Source organism: Trematomus bernacchii, unplaced genomic scaffold, assembly GCF_902827165.1.
Source record: "Trematomus bernacchii unplaced genomic scaffold, fTreBer1.1, whole genome shotgun sequence".
Lineage (NCBI taxonomy): Eukaryota > Metazoa > Chordata > Actinopteri > Perciformes > Nototheniidae > Trematomus > Trematomus bernacchii.
In genome coordinates, this window is record NW_022987727.1 from 11566870 (window position 1) to 11584002 (window position 17133).

Consider the following 17133-nt stretch of genomic DNA (forward strand, 5'->3'; position numbering starts at 1 on the left):
TGGGCGTCTACCTTGAAGATAAGATATTTCAAGATAAATGTGCAGAAAGTGTGTGTGAAAAGAGTGGGGAGAGAAAAAACGCATGGGGGGAGAGCGGGAGAATCCCATTCCAATTATCTCTCGAGGCCTGTCCCTGTGACAAATGTCAGATAAGACTTCTGCGATGATAAAACCCACCTGACCCTCAGGACTTTTGACCCTTCACAACACTCAGTGGCACTAAGACTCTTGTTACATTGTCTCCTGATCGGCCGCTCAGCCCAAAGGGGAACAGGATTTCCTTCTCAGCCGAATTCATTTAATAAAATAAAGCTTTTCTCTCTTCTTTATATCCATTTCTCTGTGTTTGAGGCAGCAGGGTGGCAGTTGGGAGACCCTCGCTACTTTAAACCACCCAAGTGATTGGGCAATGCCAGGTTCATGCACGGGCAAACGTTGCCAGATCTTCTGTATATTTTACACTCACAAATCAGAGAAATTGACATTCAGCAGATGTTCAATCAGTGTTTGGGTCTGCCAGCTAATCACGTTTTGTTTTTTAAAGAAAGGTTAAAGGCCAGTTCACGAGTGGGTGTAGACACTGCTGAGTGAAGAGAAGGGAAAACACATCTAAACCAAATAATGAAATAAGTCACGCTGACATTGAAATCAGCTCTGGAGGGCTTTCTACTAGTCGTCACTTTTGCAGTATGACCCACTAAATAATACTTGGAAGTACTAGGCAATGGCATGAACTGAACGGAGAGAGGTTGGACAGAAAGACAGACAGGCCATATCATACCATACAATGACGTTTTAGATTACTTAAACCCTCTAGTAACCAGATGTCAACTAGATAAATGTCTCTTAAATGTTGGAGTCACCATGATCATGAACCATGCAAGGTCAGTAAGTCCAATATTATCTCCAAAAAATGCCCCTGACACACCACACACTTTAATGTGTCTGCTATCAGTTATACTTCCTCGGTTAGCTCAGACAGCTGCATTTCTCAGAGGATTTGATTCAACAACAAACTCATTTCACAGGGATCCAGCTAAATCCTGTTCTGACTGTCATATTCGTTGTAAAATATTTCATATAACTGGTCATCTTGACCCCTATTTACTTGACAGAAATGACGTGGTGTTATGCACATCATTATCACACTGTGGCTGAATGCACTGCACACCCACTGTCACAAGGTGTTAGATTGACTCTTTCCTTCCTTCAAGCTGACATTTTAACCTCAAATACATGCAAGTCAAAGCATCAACTGACATGAAAGCAGAAAGCCTCCCTTGCTTAGTTGCTACCTTTTATTCCGTGTTGTGTTACAGTTTGTTTTAGACATGCTGAGAGGTTTTCTGGTCTGAGAGGGCAACACTTTGTCACAGACCTAGAGCAACTATAAGAACAACTGCCATCAAATTATAATGACTTGACTTTTTGTCTATGAAGATTCCCTGACTTTTAATTCAAGACTGGAAGCACGTAAAAATGTGAATGCAACCAAAAAGCATAACATTTCTTCATGTTGGTGATGAACCATGGGGATAGTTGAGACAATGTATAGTTGGCGCATCAGGCCCCTTCTGACCCACAGACAACACCCATTTAACTGGCTGTTAGCATTCAAAACGGTGGTTTGGCAGGAAACTGCCGTTTTCTGGACTTGAAAGGCTCACAGTGGGGAGTCCTTCCTCATTAATACCCATAATCCTTTCGCTTCCAAATTGATACATGGACAGGAAGTCTTGCGGCTGTTTGGACCTCCGACTGTGTACATCCACCAGGGTTGGCTGGACGGACCTCCGGCGGCATTTGGTAGTGGGAGGCGCGTTAGTTAGGTGTGATCTTTACACCAATGCTGATCCAAAGTTGGTGTTTAATAAATAATGTAATAAACCGTTTTTTTGTTATGCTGTTTAAAAATGGTTAGTTATACCATAAAACTGCTTTCTATTTTGGAAGTTGTTTCAATTTCTAAATTACTCTTCTCTTTATACCTCCCGTAAATGAGGCAACTCCTCAATATGCTTCAAAAATCTCTTCATTGGTGCCACTTCGTCACATTTTGCTTGCATAAGACCATCATTCCATACTGTTAAATGACACAGAGTATCTTGTTTGGTTGCAGGGATGACAATTGCCCATTTTTCTGGACAGTTACCCTGGCAGGTTGGCAGCCGATACTGCAGCGATGATGTTTCCACCACCTTGTCTCTTCTTGTTTCCTTCACTGTATGTCTCTCTTCATGTGACTTTTCTATCTTTGTCTTTATTATTGGAAAATAAGCCACCAGAGTCGACAGCCAGTATATGTGAAACTGCACTGTGCAAACACTGTGAGTCACTCATGTGCTGCCTGAGAAATACTGAAATATACGCTATATTACTCTTAAGATGAACAGTGGGAGCCACAGACATTCAATAGGCAGAGAAAGTCAAATTAAAACAATGTTTTTTTAAAGAATGTTTAAAAGGATTTGCATGTTTGAGTCCTGTTAAATAAAGACTTATTCCTGCTTCATAGTAGGACAAACACCACCGTTTTGTAATGGCTCATAATAAAGCAAATCCCTTTTTGTATCTCCTTAACAATTATAGACACTGACAGGAAGAGACAAGTTGAATCTTATAATTACTGAATACTCTAAACTTCAGTAGGTTGAGTAGATCATTAAAAAACAAACAAGGGTTCACACAGTATTAAGTGACACATTCACACATATGTAAAGGAAAAATATTTCAACAAATGTAGTGAAGAAATGAGAAATGATTACATTTTGCACTAAGCTATGTGGTTACAGCCTTTTTACTTTTTTACAGGGGGACAGCTTGGTTTGTATGTTCTTCATACACTTTTCAACAATCCCATACACAAACACTGCCCATTAAAAAAAAAAGTCACCAACTGGATTTAACTAAGCCAATCTGTAAGAGCCTTCCATTAGATAATAACTGCAGTGATTAGTATGTTTCAGCTGGCAACAAGTTATTTAACCCTAGCTGATGCGGAGAGTAGCTTCTAATTTCTTAAACAACCATGTCAGAAGTCATGGACGTGGAAAGGATGTTAATCAGTTTCAGAAAGGTCAAATGATTGGCCTGCATCAAGAAAAGGCACAAGGAACGGAACAAGAAGAAAAGCCAGGACACAAGGATGCAACGCTGCTGGTTTGAAAAGTTTCCCAAAAATTGTAATTTTTCGAATGTTTGGTGAGGTTTGTAACAAACTCGACTGTATGACTCGCTGTCAGCTGCAGTAACATCACATATCAACTATATACCCCCGCATACACACACACACACACACACACACACACACACACACACACACACACACACACACACACACACACACACACACACACAGCTTCAAAAGTCATCTACTAAGGTCAGCTTCTCTTGGTGGCTTCATGTAACTTTAAAATGTGCCACACACGCACACACAGTATCCAGCCACCAACCCCTTCTAAAGTAGGACATGAGAACACGAGACCCCCCCCCCCTCCTTCCATATTATGCAGCCAGTTCTCAGAGCCCAGCAGTGAACAGAGCACCCAGGGGACCCTATTACCAGTGACACCACCAGACTCTACTGCCCTACAGCTACACATAGTGACAGAAAAAGAGAGAGGGTTACAAAAAAAGACAAGACAAAATGCAAAGTGGAAAGAAAGAGGAAGCAAGGAAAATGAGAAAAAAGAAATGACCATGGGGGAGAGAGAAGGTATGGACATGAAATAAAGAGAAAGAGGATGGCGGTCAGAAAATAATTATAATGATTACCAAAATGGTTGTGGAAAAACATTTGCTCTTAAGTTTTAGGAAATAATTCTGATTATACAGTTTTGGGACATGACATGTATTCTCTTGAAACTTCTGAAATGTCAAGTTCCTATTTAGTGTTTTAAATCTCCTCTTATAGCTTTTCTAAAACCATCTCCATGTCATTAAATGGATATCTGCAACCTCTCGTGAGCTTTAATTGACAATAATTCTGACATTATCTGCTATTTCCCTAATTTACAAACAGATCAGCGCACTGTAATTACAGCTTTTCTTTCCATTCCTTTTCAATGTCGTATAATTGTCGCGCTGAATCCCTATAGCGTCAGAGCGTGGGGTTATGTAGGTTTGTGTATAATTGGGCTCCTTTTTTTACTTTTTTATAGCTGCATATCGGAACATGTCATTAAGCATCTGTCTAGATCTAAATGGGTGTGTGTCTTCTCATGTGTCTCTAGTGTGGTGGCTGCACTAGCACTAGTTCTTCCGGGGTATAATTGTGTACAGTTGTTGAGACAGTGATTACTGTGAGAGATGAGCCGGAGCTCGTTGTGGTTTTTCTCCTCTCTCAACAGGCAGATGTCTCCTCTTGATCTCCGTCTGTTGCCTTTTGTGTTGCCGCGCAAAGTGTTTGCCGGGATATTCTCCGAGTCAATTAGCTAACGAGCAGCTAACGAGGAGATAAGGCCAATTAAGATAATAGTGATTGTGATGATGGTAATTATGACAATGAGATTGGTGAGCCACGAGGTCAGCTTCAGGGAGAGGCAATGTAGGAATGGATGTGAAGCAGAACAAAATATATATGCCAACTTCTACTCCTAAATATGCGTATAATTGCAATTAAGAAGGGACGGCTAACATCTTTTTAGAGAGTTTTTTTGCGCTAACCATCACTTTGATGAGAACGAGTTGCATTCATTTCACACGTGGTGACATATTGTAGGCTTCAGAACAGAAAGATGAGCAATTAGAACGAAAATGTTGTTACAAATTATTAGAATTAATCAGGCACATTTTAATTGTAAATTCTACAGAACGGGAAAAAACGACAGCATGGTACATGTATCGGTCTGGTTTTAAGAGCTTTTAATGGTGATGTAGGTGCTAAAGCGCCTCAGGAAAGGCTAAGGGTGTGTGTGTGTTAGTGTGTGTGCCTGAGGGCATCAAATGTGCTCTCCCCAGAGGGTAACAAATGTGAAATGATCATTTCTTACCCGCGCACACACACCCGTATAAAGAGCTTCAATAGAAAATAAACAACCCCTCTGTCAGATGGCCACATTCAAATAGTGAAGGCTTATTTAAAAACACATTCAAGACAAAAAAACGTTTTATTATCTGGCTTCATCTACACTGCTTTGGGCATAGACAAACACACACACATAGATCTGTTATGCAGTAACCTCCCCGATATCCTACACAAAGCCACAGTAAGTGTCTCAGGTAGAAATTGGATATGTCAAATGCTCACTGTAGCATGAAATACATAATAGTGAGACATTTACCTCTTTCCTATTTCTTTTATTTTCACCTTTTTTTTAAAAACTTTCTCACACCTTTAGTTCCCGATACAGTACGGCCCACTCCCCCCTGGAGAGTGCGGTCTTCCTCCAACCCTATTGACATTCCTATTCAACAAAACTGCATTAAGCAGGACATTTATTTTCTTTGGATTATTTTTGCTATGCTAGATATGTGGTGGACGTTGTAAATTGAAGCATGCGACGACAATGGAAACAAATTACTTGATAAGGTTCAATCATTATTCAAGTAAAACATTTTCCTTTTGAAGTTATTTAAATTGTGGACGTAGCTGTTATGCAAGTTTTTCTGAGTGACAGTCCAATGTTTGCTTAAACAGGACATATAACGCTCATTTTCAGGGTCATATTTGTATTGTGTGCCTCTACTGTGACATGTTTACATGATTGAAGTGGCGACTGAGTGCGGTTGTCTTTGAACCAGAAGGTTGTGGGTTTGATCCCAGCCCGTGCACTGAACATGTCGTTGTAACCTTGGGCAAGATACTTAACCCTGAGTTGCTCCCAATGGCCTGGCCAATGGTGAGTGAATGTTAGTTTCCAAGAGCAATTGGCACTGGAGTGAGGTGTGAAAGGGCGAATGATTCGTAGTGTGCTTTGAAGGGTCGAAAAGACCTGATAAAGCACCATATACTGTAAGTTCAGTCCATTTACCATTTAATGTTCAAAAAGCTCTTAATTATTCTCATACTACCTGTGCTGCAGCACCTCTGTTCACCCTCTGTCTGAATCCAGAGCCCATTCTGCTGATTGGCTGGCCGGCTCCGTTGTGATTCGTTCACTTGTTACAGATGTCCCGCTCCTATCACATACAATGTGTTAGAGTAGTGGTTCTCAACAAGTGGGTCGCGGACCCGTTTCGAGTGGGTCGCAGATGTGTGAGTGAAGACATTTTTTTTTGCAAAAAGATAATTTCTTCTTTTTTTTGGAAAAAAGTCTAACTTTTATTTTGAAGGCCCGATTTTCTAACGCTGTGCATGCAGTAGGCGTTGGACTGGAAGTACCGGAGACCATAAACGGTTTTGAAAACTTCTGTCACGTATTGATCATCTTCTCAATAAAACATATTTTTTTCGAGTCTTCTGGCCAATCAGAATCAAGATTGTTGCCGGAAGTCCCCACGGAGAATAACTTTGCGGTAGAACTATTCTTTATACATCCATGGGTACAACTTCAGATAAAAATGATCACATAATGAAATATGACCCCCGGTTTGATGATTGACAGGTCACAGAACAATGGGGGCTATCTACCCTTACCCACAATTTAAAAAAATTCACACAAACAATCTCCTCTTTACTCTTCTCTCTGTGTGGAGCAGCAAGCTGTCAGAACAAAGTGAAAAACAAACAATGGCATAAAATATTATTAATATGTCGGGTAGCAATAGATTTATTTATTTTGTTCTCAGAGTGTACCAGAATGCGTAGTTTATATGTTAGTATTTCTAAAAATCTCCTGGGGGAGAATCCCCCAAGACCCCCCTTCTGGGGTTGGGTTTTCAGCATGTCTGCCTTTTTATGTTATACAATTCAGCTTTTATTCCATCATCTCATTAAACCTTTTTTAAAAGCATACTTTAGTTCTGTGAAGGGATATATGCACTGTACTTCACTTGAATTAATATTGTATGCTGAAAAGCGTATATATTACAGCTTTGTTGAATAGATTTGAGTGGTTCAAAATGGGTCGCAATTTATCGACAAAGGAAAAAAATGGGTCCTGAGGCCTGACCAGTTGAGAACCACTGTGTTAGGGTACTAGCCAATACAATTGTGAGTATTATAGTGATGTTATCATGTAACGGAAGTGAACAAAGGAATCCAATGGAGGCGTTTCAGGCACGGGGGGAGTGTGTGGGAGAGAAATCCCTCTGGAGGGAACTTTGGGGTTTCAGCCTTTGCAGACCGTTTACATGCACAAAAACCCACTACAGGAAAGGGACATTTTAAAAGAACTTCCACCCTTTCAAGTGTCTTTGAGTCCCTTAAAAAAAGCACTCAATAAATAAACTATATTATTACTGTTAAAACGCAGTTGTGTTTATGAGTACGTAATCTTTTGGAGAATAGACTGCCTCATCCCCCCTCAGTAATCACAAATATACTCTAACACCCAACAGGTGTTTCCCTTTTCCAGCAAGACCCATGATCTCCCACTGGCTTCCCACACACAATAGAATGTAGCTTAATGGAATAAATACGAGTGGAATGACCATATTTGGCTGCTAATAGTTGTTAGTCAGTTGGCTTCTTTAAAGTGTTTTCACTCCTGAAAAGGTATCATTACTCTGGGCCTGTGTCTTAATACTAGGCACTTTGGATGATATGAAAAGTAAATTATAGATTTCATGATTTAGATTTTCCAGGTAATTATAGCTGTAATTAGTAGTGGTAAGAACATCCTTTGACATTTTAGTTAGATTATTATTCCTCCTCAGTTTGTAGGTTAAGGATGGTAAACAGCAACAGATGAAATTGAAATCCACCTCCTGTTCTGAAGAGAGAGACTTTTAAGTGTGAAATGTTACTTATCATGAATTCTGTCTGTGAAATATATCTGTCTATATTTTTTTATCATTTAATTAGCACAAAGGCTCAAAACGCTTGTTCTTCATTTACATATTTATCACATCTATGATCCGATGCATCTGTTAATACAGTATGTACTTACCTCATTCTCCCTTAAGCTGTTGAGCGTCTCTCTCTGTAGTCCTTGACAATTGGAAGCAGAGATGTATGCTGCAAGATTAAATCACAAGAGAACTAAAGTGATGATTTAATAACGTGCCTTTATGTACTGTAAACCACTCCACATAAGATTATCTTTTTAAGTTACAGTATGACAAAAGCTCTTGAAGATATTTAATTCATATTAAAGGTGGGGTACTGTAGGTAATTTTGGAGAAACCAGCTCGAGTGCGCTAGAATTTGAAAATACACAGCCGGAAGAAATCTGCCACTTCCTTACAGAGCCCCTCCTCCAACACACACGAACGCGCACATGACCAATGAGGGCACGAGATAAGTTTGTGCACAGATGGAAGGCTGACAGGCAGGTAGGCCATCCAGTTATTTTAGTCGGGCCGGCTCAGATGATTGGTCGTGCTTTTTACAGTATTACGGCTTCCACAGATGACACTTTTTTTATGGATTTTTTGTCAAAGCACTTAAGCTATTCATTGCTATCGGGATGTTAAGAGCATTCCATGGAATATAACAAAAAGTGTATCTTGAGCCGGTTTCTCAAACTTACCTACCCCACCTTTAAGTAGGCAGATTAGAATATGGTGTGATGGTAATTTGTTTATGTGTTGAATCATGGAACAAAATACTGTAGTATCTATAGTGATAGTAGTGACTAATAGTGATTATACTGCAGCTGAGGACAAGATAAGACTTCTTTACAGAGCTCCAAAAAAACTGGATGCATCTCAACAGCATTTCTTTTCAATAGACTCTCCCTGCTTTGTATGCTTAAGCCCAAGCCAAGATATCATTCGGAAGTTGATCTAGAATTCGAATGTCAACGTTACACAGATGGAAACTAATTTGACATGGCAGCAATAGCAAAACAATTTGGCAAATTCAACGCTTTTAAAGAGGATATATTTTCCTTATTTTTTAGGTTCATATTTGTATTTAGTGCCTCTACTGTGACATGTTTCCATGCTTTAATGTTCAAAAAGCTCTTCGTTTTCCTCATACTGCCTGTGCTGCAGCACATCCTTTCACCCTCTGTCTGAAACCAGAGCCCAGTCTGCTCTGATTGGTTAGCTGGTCTCTGTTGTGATTGGTCAATCACTTAGAGATGTCCCGCTCTGTAGCATATCACGTACAATGTGTTGGAGGAGTCAGTTTTCAATGGGCAGGGCGTCCCATAGACCTTCATAGACCTCCCATAGCGTTGATAATAGACGCCATGAGAACGCTCCCCGACGGTCGGTTGTTATTGTCAATATTAATATAATAATTATTTATTTTGTAATAGTCACACTCGATTTCGCCGATTTTCTTGTTGCCCCAGCTGGTTGACACAAAGGCAGAAACAAAGGCTACATTAATGTATTAAATCGATGTTAATCCATGTGTGTGGTTGTGGAATTAATGGACGTGCCGTTGTGCGATTGCGTTGCCAGGCAACTACAACCCTAATTATATTTAAAAACATTTTAGAAGGCCTCACGAAATACTTTAATGTAAATTAAAGTATTTCATGTAAATGTGAAGGGATGTGTGTAATGTGGTGATTGACATTATTCACCCATGGATCTATGGGTTGGGGGTATTGTTCCGCACGGACATTTTAGTTAACCAGACTTCCTGTTTTTTTTAAAAACATTTTTTTTAAATAAAATAATACTTTATTCCGAGTTTGCTTGCTTTTCTCTTTGGAGGTCATCACATAACGGCATTGTAATACACGGTTCGGCTGCATTAAATATTACATATCTGCCGTAGTTCTCTATTTATAGAGCCCTGATGAGAAGACTTCTAGACAAACAGGAAGAACTGCCGCCTAAACTGAATATGCGACGTGGATCATAAATATATCAGCAATTAAACAACATCTTCAATTTCTCTTCACAATATAAGTCTCCTTGCAGTAACAACACTATTTCGGCTGACTTTTATATTTGATCCAATCGGTATATTGGTATATTTACACCATAACGGTGCAAAGCTGATAGGGACACCTGGTGGTTAAAGCACGTTATTGAAATGTATTATTTTTATTATTAGATATTAATAGGAGACACAGACAGACAAACTAATAAGGCTTTATTTAAACATTAAAGAATACTTTAGGTTAAGGTCTTATTTTGAATAAGAAAAAAGCTTTGGGGGTATAAATATTAAGCCTGACAAAGTACTAATATATTACTTTCCTGCAATGTTTCCTGTCAACGGTGGGTCCGTTCAAATCCAGTTTTGGACAGTCTGTCGTGGTTCCATCCCATTTCAAAGTGCTGTTTGACGCTCGGCGTAACCCTCGGCGCACACTCAAACATCCAATCACAGAGCTTGAGGACTATCACAGGGTTTGTCAAGCGAAGCGGAGAGAATACTTACTTCCGGGTGTAAAATTCTCTAAAGCAACTACTATGAGCTGCTCCGACCCTCGGTCCTGACGGACTCCAACTTGTGTTTATTAATCAAACAAATAAATAAACACAAGGATAATTATGTGACCAATGAGTAATTGTTGAGTAAATAACAGTGTGTGGTTTAGAAAAGAATACAAAATTAGAAGGAAAAAATGATGAAACAATACAGATTTCAGTATTCTGAGCCCCTACTCTCCCCCTAACTGACGGCAACAAAAGTCCTACATTATTCAATTAAAATAAAGAAGTAAAAACAATAAGTGTGGCTTGATATTGAGTAAGAAAAAGGTTGATAAACGCTGTGAGAATGGATCTGCGGAGAGCATTTCGCCGCGATCCCAACTTGTCTATTACCAACATTCAGGGAGCTCTATGCAAGTCAATGGGATGCCTGTTGAAAACTGACTCTGATGCCCCTTTCACACCGGCGCTTTTCCAGCTCCTGCTCGGAGCTGGAGCTGGAAAAGCGCCGGTTTTTCCTGTTCACACTGCAGCGGCGGCGCGTCATAGCTCCGGAATGCGGTTCACTTCCAGCTCCAAAAAATTGTCGGTCCAGAGGCAAGAGCTTCGGAGCTATGACGCGGCGTCGCTTACGTCTCTTACGTCTCTTACGTCGAGGCGTGCAGGAAACCTTACTTTGACCATCCGTTCGCTGTTATTGATCATTGTGGAGATACATGGGCTGTACAGGTTGTCATGTCCGACTATCACAAGTAGAATCATAATGAAAAATACGCCGGTAAAATGTGCCTGTAGAAAACGGCTTAGCAAGTAGTCAGTTTAGCTTCGGTTGCTATGCTAACATCACCCATGTTATACCAGAGAAACTTTCATAACAGCGTTGTGATGCCAAACAGCGTCAATTCAGACTGACACACATTCACTTAAGGGGAACTGGGGATATGTATCAGCTGCTTGTGTGACAGTCAGACAGTGAATACTTTAGAGCCGTGTGAGCTAACCCGGAGCTAACGGGAGAATAAACTCGTGGAAGTGCAGCCAGCTCTGCAGCGGTCGGTAAATGCCGCTGAAACACATTAATAAACAATGAACCACGGCACTCTGGAGAAAAGTATAAGGTTGGAGAAGTCGTTATTTAATTTAATCTGGCTTCGTATGATTAAAAGCAACACGATCATCGACCCAACGCAGTCCCCGGCCCGTTGTTGTTGTGGGAGGAAAATCAGCGACGTAAACTGTGACGTCATGACGCAGCAGCGGCAGCTCTGGGCGATGTGAACAGAGCGGGAGCTGAAAAGGGAAACGGGAGCTGAACCAGAAAAGCTCTCGCTAGGAGCTAGAAAGGGAAAAGCGCTGGTGTGAAAGCCGCATCAAGGGGTACCCTGTCCGTAATAGAGTGACGGGGAGGGGCCCTGACCGACCGTCAACATGTGACGGGTTGGGAGTGAGAACGTGTTGGTGTGGGAGAGAAACCTCTTCTGGAGGGATTCTAGCCTTACATTGACACAAAGAGAAAAACACAAAAGGCATAATAGAGCCTTTTTAACATAACATTTAATTGTTCATTTTGATATGAGTACAACTTTAAGCCTCTTATTTCAAGGTCAACACCCTTTTTCTAGTGAGCACTTTGTTTTATTCAGCGTTAAATATCAGTCATGTCATGACACTCCTGAAACAGATGTTGTGACAAATCCTTTCTTTCTCTTCACTCTTCACGTCTATTTTTGCTGCAGCACCTTGGATCAGTAAGGTGTGAGGTATACCTAATGTATTCTGTGCTATGTGGGGGGAAATACTCTATACCAGGAGTTTTCAAAGTGTGGGAAGGTGAGCCTCCCCTCAGAGAACATAAGAACAGCCGCGCCCCCCCTCCCAATTATTATTGCTATTATTATTATTATTATTATTATTGTTGTTGTTGTTGCTATAATGCAGGGGTATTCAATTGCATTTCAAAGAGGTCCAGTAAGAGAAAATGAAGACTGTTTCTCTCCTCTTGTCTCGTATCTGTGTGTGTGTTTGAATCTATCGTGCTGACTCACTGACTGCACCGATTTGATTGGCTGAGTAGCGTCACCTCCTTAAAACATTAAACAATAACCTTTTTAAACCTTTTTATCTTTATGTTTTAAACATATTGTATAAAACTCCCCCACTACTTGGACTATTCCTTGCACCCCAGAATAAGCCCGAATGGTCTCAACCATATTGCATCAGTAACGTGCACTTTGTTGTTATAACAAGATCGCAAGGACAGTGGTAGCGATCGGAAAAATGAGTGTTGTTCAGTTTGTGTGTTGTGGAACATGCGTGTCCGTGCACGAAAATATACCACACACCCAATTACAATAGCATGTTCAATTCACTACCCTGGAAGTTAATAAAGTTGTTACAGTTGGAACAGCCTGTGGACAGCCGTTCTTCCTTGCATGTCAGTCGCCGACACCTTCTTACAGAGGACAGGAACATTTAGCTGTAGCACGACCCGTATATTTTTCGCACGCCGTGTTCTCAACACATATTTTTTAAACATTTTTTACATTTTCAACATCGTGGATACATCCTTATATGCTCCCGGCAACACACTGAACGTTAACTGTGCCTCCTTATTACACTCACCCCTACTTTAGTGGGAACAATGAGTCTGCGTCTTTGATGCACACAGGAATAAACGATCATCCTCTGGCTGCAGCCTTGACCGGTGTTGTGCCAAATGATGCCCCCCTGTCATGAAATGCCCCCCTTAAAAATATGCTGACAAAGACTATGTAACATTTGTAAACATATATTTTGATTATTATGTGACAAATATGTAAAATTAAACAATACATTTTAAAGCACGTGTATACAGACAGGATGTAACAATAATAACAAAAAAAAAAGATTTAAAAAAAAAATTGAAAAGGAAGTGACGAATGAATTTCGACACCACTACCATCAAATACGGAGCGAAAAGTTTAACCACAACAATCAAGACTATATGAGCTACCACTAAACAACTCACAGTCTGAAAATTACCATTAATAAAAACCCTGAACGTTTACTTTTCGTTTTAAACATCGTTTTAAGGTGTAAACGTGTCATTTAGAAATGCGCGTTCCCGTGACAAGGGGGGCATTTCATGACGGGGGTGCATAATTTGGCACAACACCGGCACTTGCTTTTGATCAAAGTCAATGCGGAAAACCCGCACTCACACAGGTAGGTGGAGGTGAAGGGAATGAGCACTTTTACAGCCCTTTTGGCGAGGTGGGGGAACTCGGTCTCCACAGACAGCCAAAAGTGTGCAAGTGTCACTTTACTCGTCTTTTTCTCGTTGTTTTTTTTCTCACGCTGCGCCTCCCCTGAAGCTCTCTGGCGCCCCCCAGGGGAGGCGCGCCTCACACTTTGAAAACCGCTGCTCTATACTAAGACTTACTCTGCTTTAGTTATGTACTCAAATGTTCTTTAAGTACATTCTCAATTAAAGGTAGGGTAGGTAAGTTTGAGAAACTGGCTCGAGATACACTTTTTGTTATATTCCATGGAATGCCCTTAACATCCCGATAGCAATGAATATCTTAAGTGCTTTGACCAAAAATCCATAAAAAAATGTCATCTGTGGAAGCCGTAATACTGTAAAACGTACGACCAATCATTTTAGCCGGCCCGGCTAAAATAACTGGATGGCCTACCTGCCTGTCAGCCTTCCATCTGTGCACAAACTTATCTCGTGCCCTCATTGGTCATGTGCGCGTTCGTGTGTGTTGGAGGAGGGGCTCTATAAGGAAGTGGCAGATTTTCTCCGGTTGTGTATTTTCAAATTCTAGCGATCTCGAGCCGGTTTCTCAAAATTACCTACCCTACCTTTAAACTAACAAATCTCAACCACATAAAGAAAAATCTGTTTTGCTCAGACGGTGTCTATGGTAACGCATTAGTGTTAGCAAGGTTGAGTGCAAAGGTAAAGCATCTTAATGGATAACGCCAGAAAATACACCTCGCTACTATTCAGCATCTCCATATTTTCCTTTTAGTAGAACAGAATTGTCATAAACAATCAGCCTGTCTTATCCGTACTTGAAATGTTGTGTTTCTTGCCAAATGAAATAGAGGATGAATGTCAGGCAGCAGAGAAGTATAGATTGCTGCTCCTCTGTGATGCCACATCTAGTTAACAACTGCAGCAGTACAGTTCCCAGTAATACATTGGATGAATCATTTTGTGGTTGATGAGATAACATAGTAGCACAAAAAAACAGTAGATGTCTTCAAATGCGGTAATTCTAATGGTTTGCTAAAAAAGTTTTCTTAGATGAAATATTGAAAGTGAACTGTTAAGATATAGCACAATGTGTAACTGTCCCCCTAAATGTATTTGTGTAAGACGAGGGTAAATGTAAGGATTTTTCCAAGCACGAAAAACTGCCTTTTTGAAAATCTCCAAGATCCAATTATTGTGAAAAAAGTAAAGTTCAACTCCTGCAGGTGCAGTTCCTTCACAGCGATTATCCTCCTCCGCCGCGCTCTGATGGAGGAAGCAGATAGACAGCCTGCGCCTTGTATGTTTACTGCCAATATTGCTTTTAAAGAGACGCCGTCCTTCAAGGCTCCTGAGGATGGCCCTGACATTTCAAGGGAACATTCTCTGAAAGGTGGCGTCTTTATTGTGATTTCTATTGAAAGTGACATCGGCTTCCCTTATCGTCCAACTGTGGTGCAGATGGAAGTGGTCGTCGTCTTTGAACAGCCTTATATTACTTCCAACCTTGATTTTTTAGAACATAACATGTGAAAAGGAAAATGGTTTGGTTTGAAAATGGTTTTGTTTGTTTATAAGACCTTCTATATGTTATTTCCCTATGTAGAAAAAGCATGTTACCAGTGTTTCGGTTAGCCAGGATCTTTCATCCAAGTCTTTTCATCTGATCTTTCAAGTCATTTAAATAGCTCCCATCATAAACACCGGTGAAAAGAGAGTCCCCCTAAGCACAATTGAAAGTGTATTGAAAATAGGCTGAATAGACGAGTAAGCAACACACCCCCCCCACATATGACAAGCGCAAAACAGCCTACAGTTATGTAGGCGCAATGGTTGACTGTAGCAAATTACATTTACTCAAGTACTGTACTTAAGTACAATGTTGAGGTACTTTACCTGAGTAATTGTAATTTATGCTAATTTATACTTTTATTCCACTACATTTTAAAAACCAATATACTCTACTAGAATTATTTGAAAAAATGTGTTACTATTTAGGTTCAGATTTCTTAACCAATACAACATATAACTCAACAAAAAAATGAACATTGACAAAAATTAGCTCCACCTTCACCAGCTGTGATGAACATATTAATGCATTAAAAGTCATAATCAAGTAATTTAAAAGACATTATTCGGAAAAGGGTCATTATGCACATCAAGTACTTTTACTTTTGGTAGTTTGAGTATATTTTGATGCAAATACTTCTTTTACTTAAGTAAGATTTTCAACGCAATTACAATTTAATATTGATAACACTCAAGTTTAAAATCTCCGTACCACCACTGTGTAGGTGTGAATTTCTCAAAGTCATGCACAATTTTCACAAGCGATTTGAACAAAATCTATCGTTATCCTCAAATTCATTTGATAATTTGAGAACATAGTATAATTGCATGTCGTTTTTTAACTAATTTCTCTTAGTTTTGTTTTATATTCCGTATTTAATTATTGTGTGTTAATGCTTATGTAAAGAACTTTGAATTGCCTTTGTGTTTGAAATGTGCAATATAAATAAACACCAAAGGTTAATAAGTCAGTAGGGCCTCAACATGTTTACATTTGGGCCATCTGGCATCCCCAAATCCAAATCAAATACACAGAATACTGACTTGACAAATATGAGACAGGAATTAGCCGCGCAGAGGAGCTAAGACTCCGAGAAGGGAGCAAAAGGCAGTCATTTACCTTCCACCTTCCTATCATACAACAAACTCCTCTTGGCTCCTCGGCTCGATCTGGAGCAAATAGACTCTAAAGACAAGCTCTTATCTCATCCTTTAAAACCTGGCTGTAATTGTCCTCCTTTGCTCTAAGATGGGAGTTCACACCTCTTCCTCCACATCTTGCTTCTTTTATGTGTCTGATGTAGTGGTGAATCACACTCAGGCATCTTTTATGCCCGCCTTTAATAGACACTCACGGTAATTGCGCCGTTAACTTTGGGGACTTCTGGCACGGATGCTCGTGAAAGAACGGGCCCTGTGTTTTCGGGATTAGATGAGATTGGAGTGTTCGACTATTTTGGGCTTCAAACTGCTGTAATAATGATATGCAGAGGAGGGGAGCTTGGTGTTGCATACATTACATACACCATGGTTTCAGGTTTCAAGTGCTGTCGCATAACGGCGTTCTCCGAGAAATAGAGGCAGACCTCAGAGGTATTGGTGTAAATTCACGAGGCAGCAAGACAGGAGCTTTACCATGGACTGAAATCAGGAAGTATAAGGGAAAATCAACATTCCAGAGAGGGGATGAGAGTAGTATCCTCTGGCATCCAGTGTTTAGAGCTTATATACAGCGGCCCCAGTCCTGCTACGTGACAATCGCAGGCTCACACTCTCTGGAATACCAAACAGGCTTTGATTTAAACAGCAACTTCTCTTAAACTCACAGGAAACGGGCAATCTCCAACCCCTGCGCCCCAGCTGTTCTGCCCCATGCTGGGGGTTAAATGGCTTTAACTTCAGGGGGCAAAAAGGCAAGACGGACGTGAGATGCG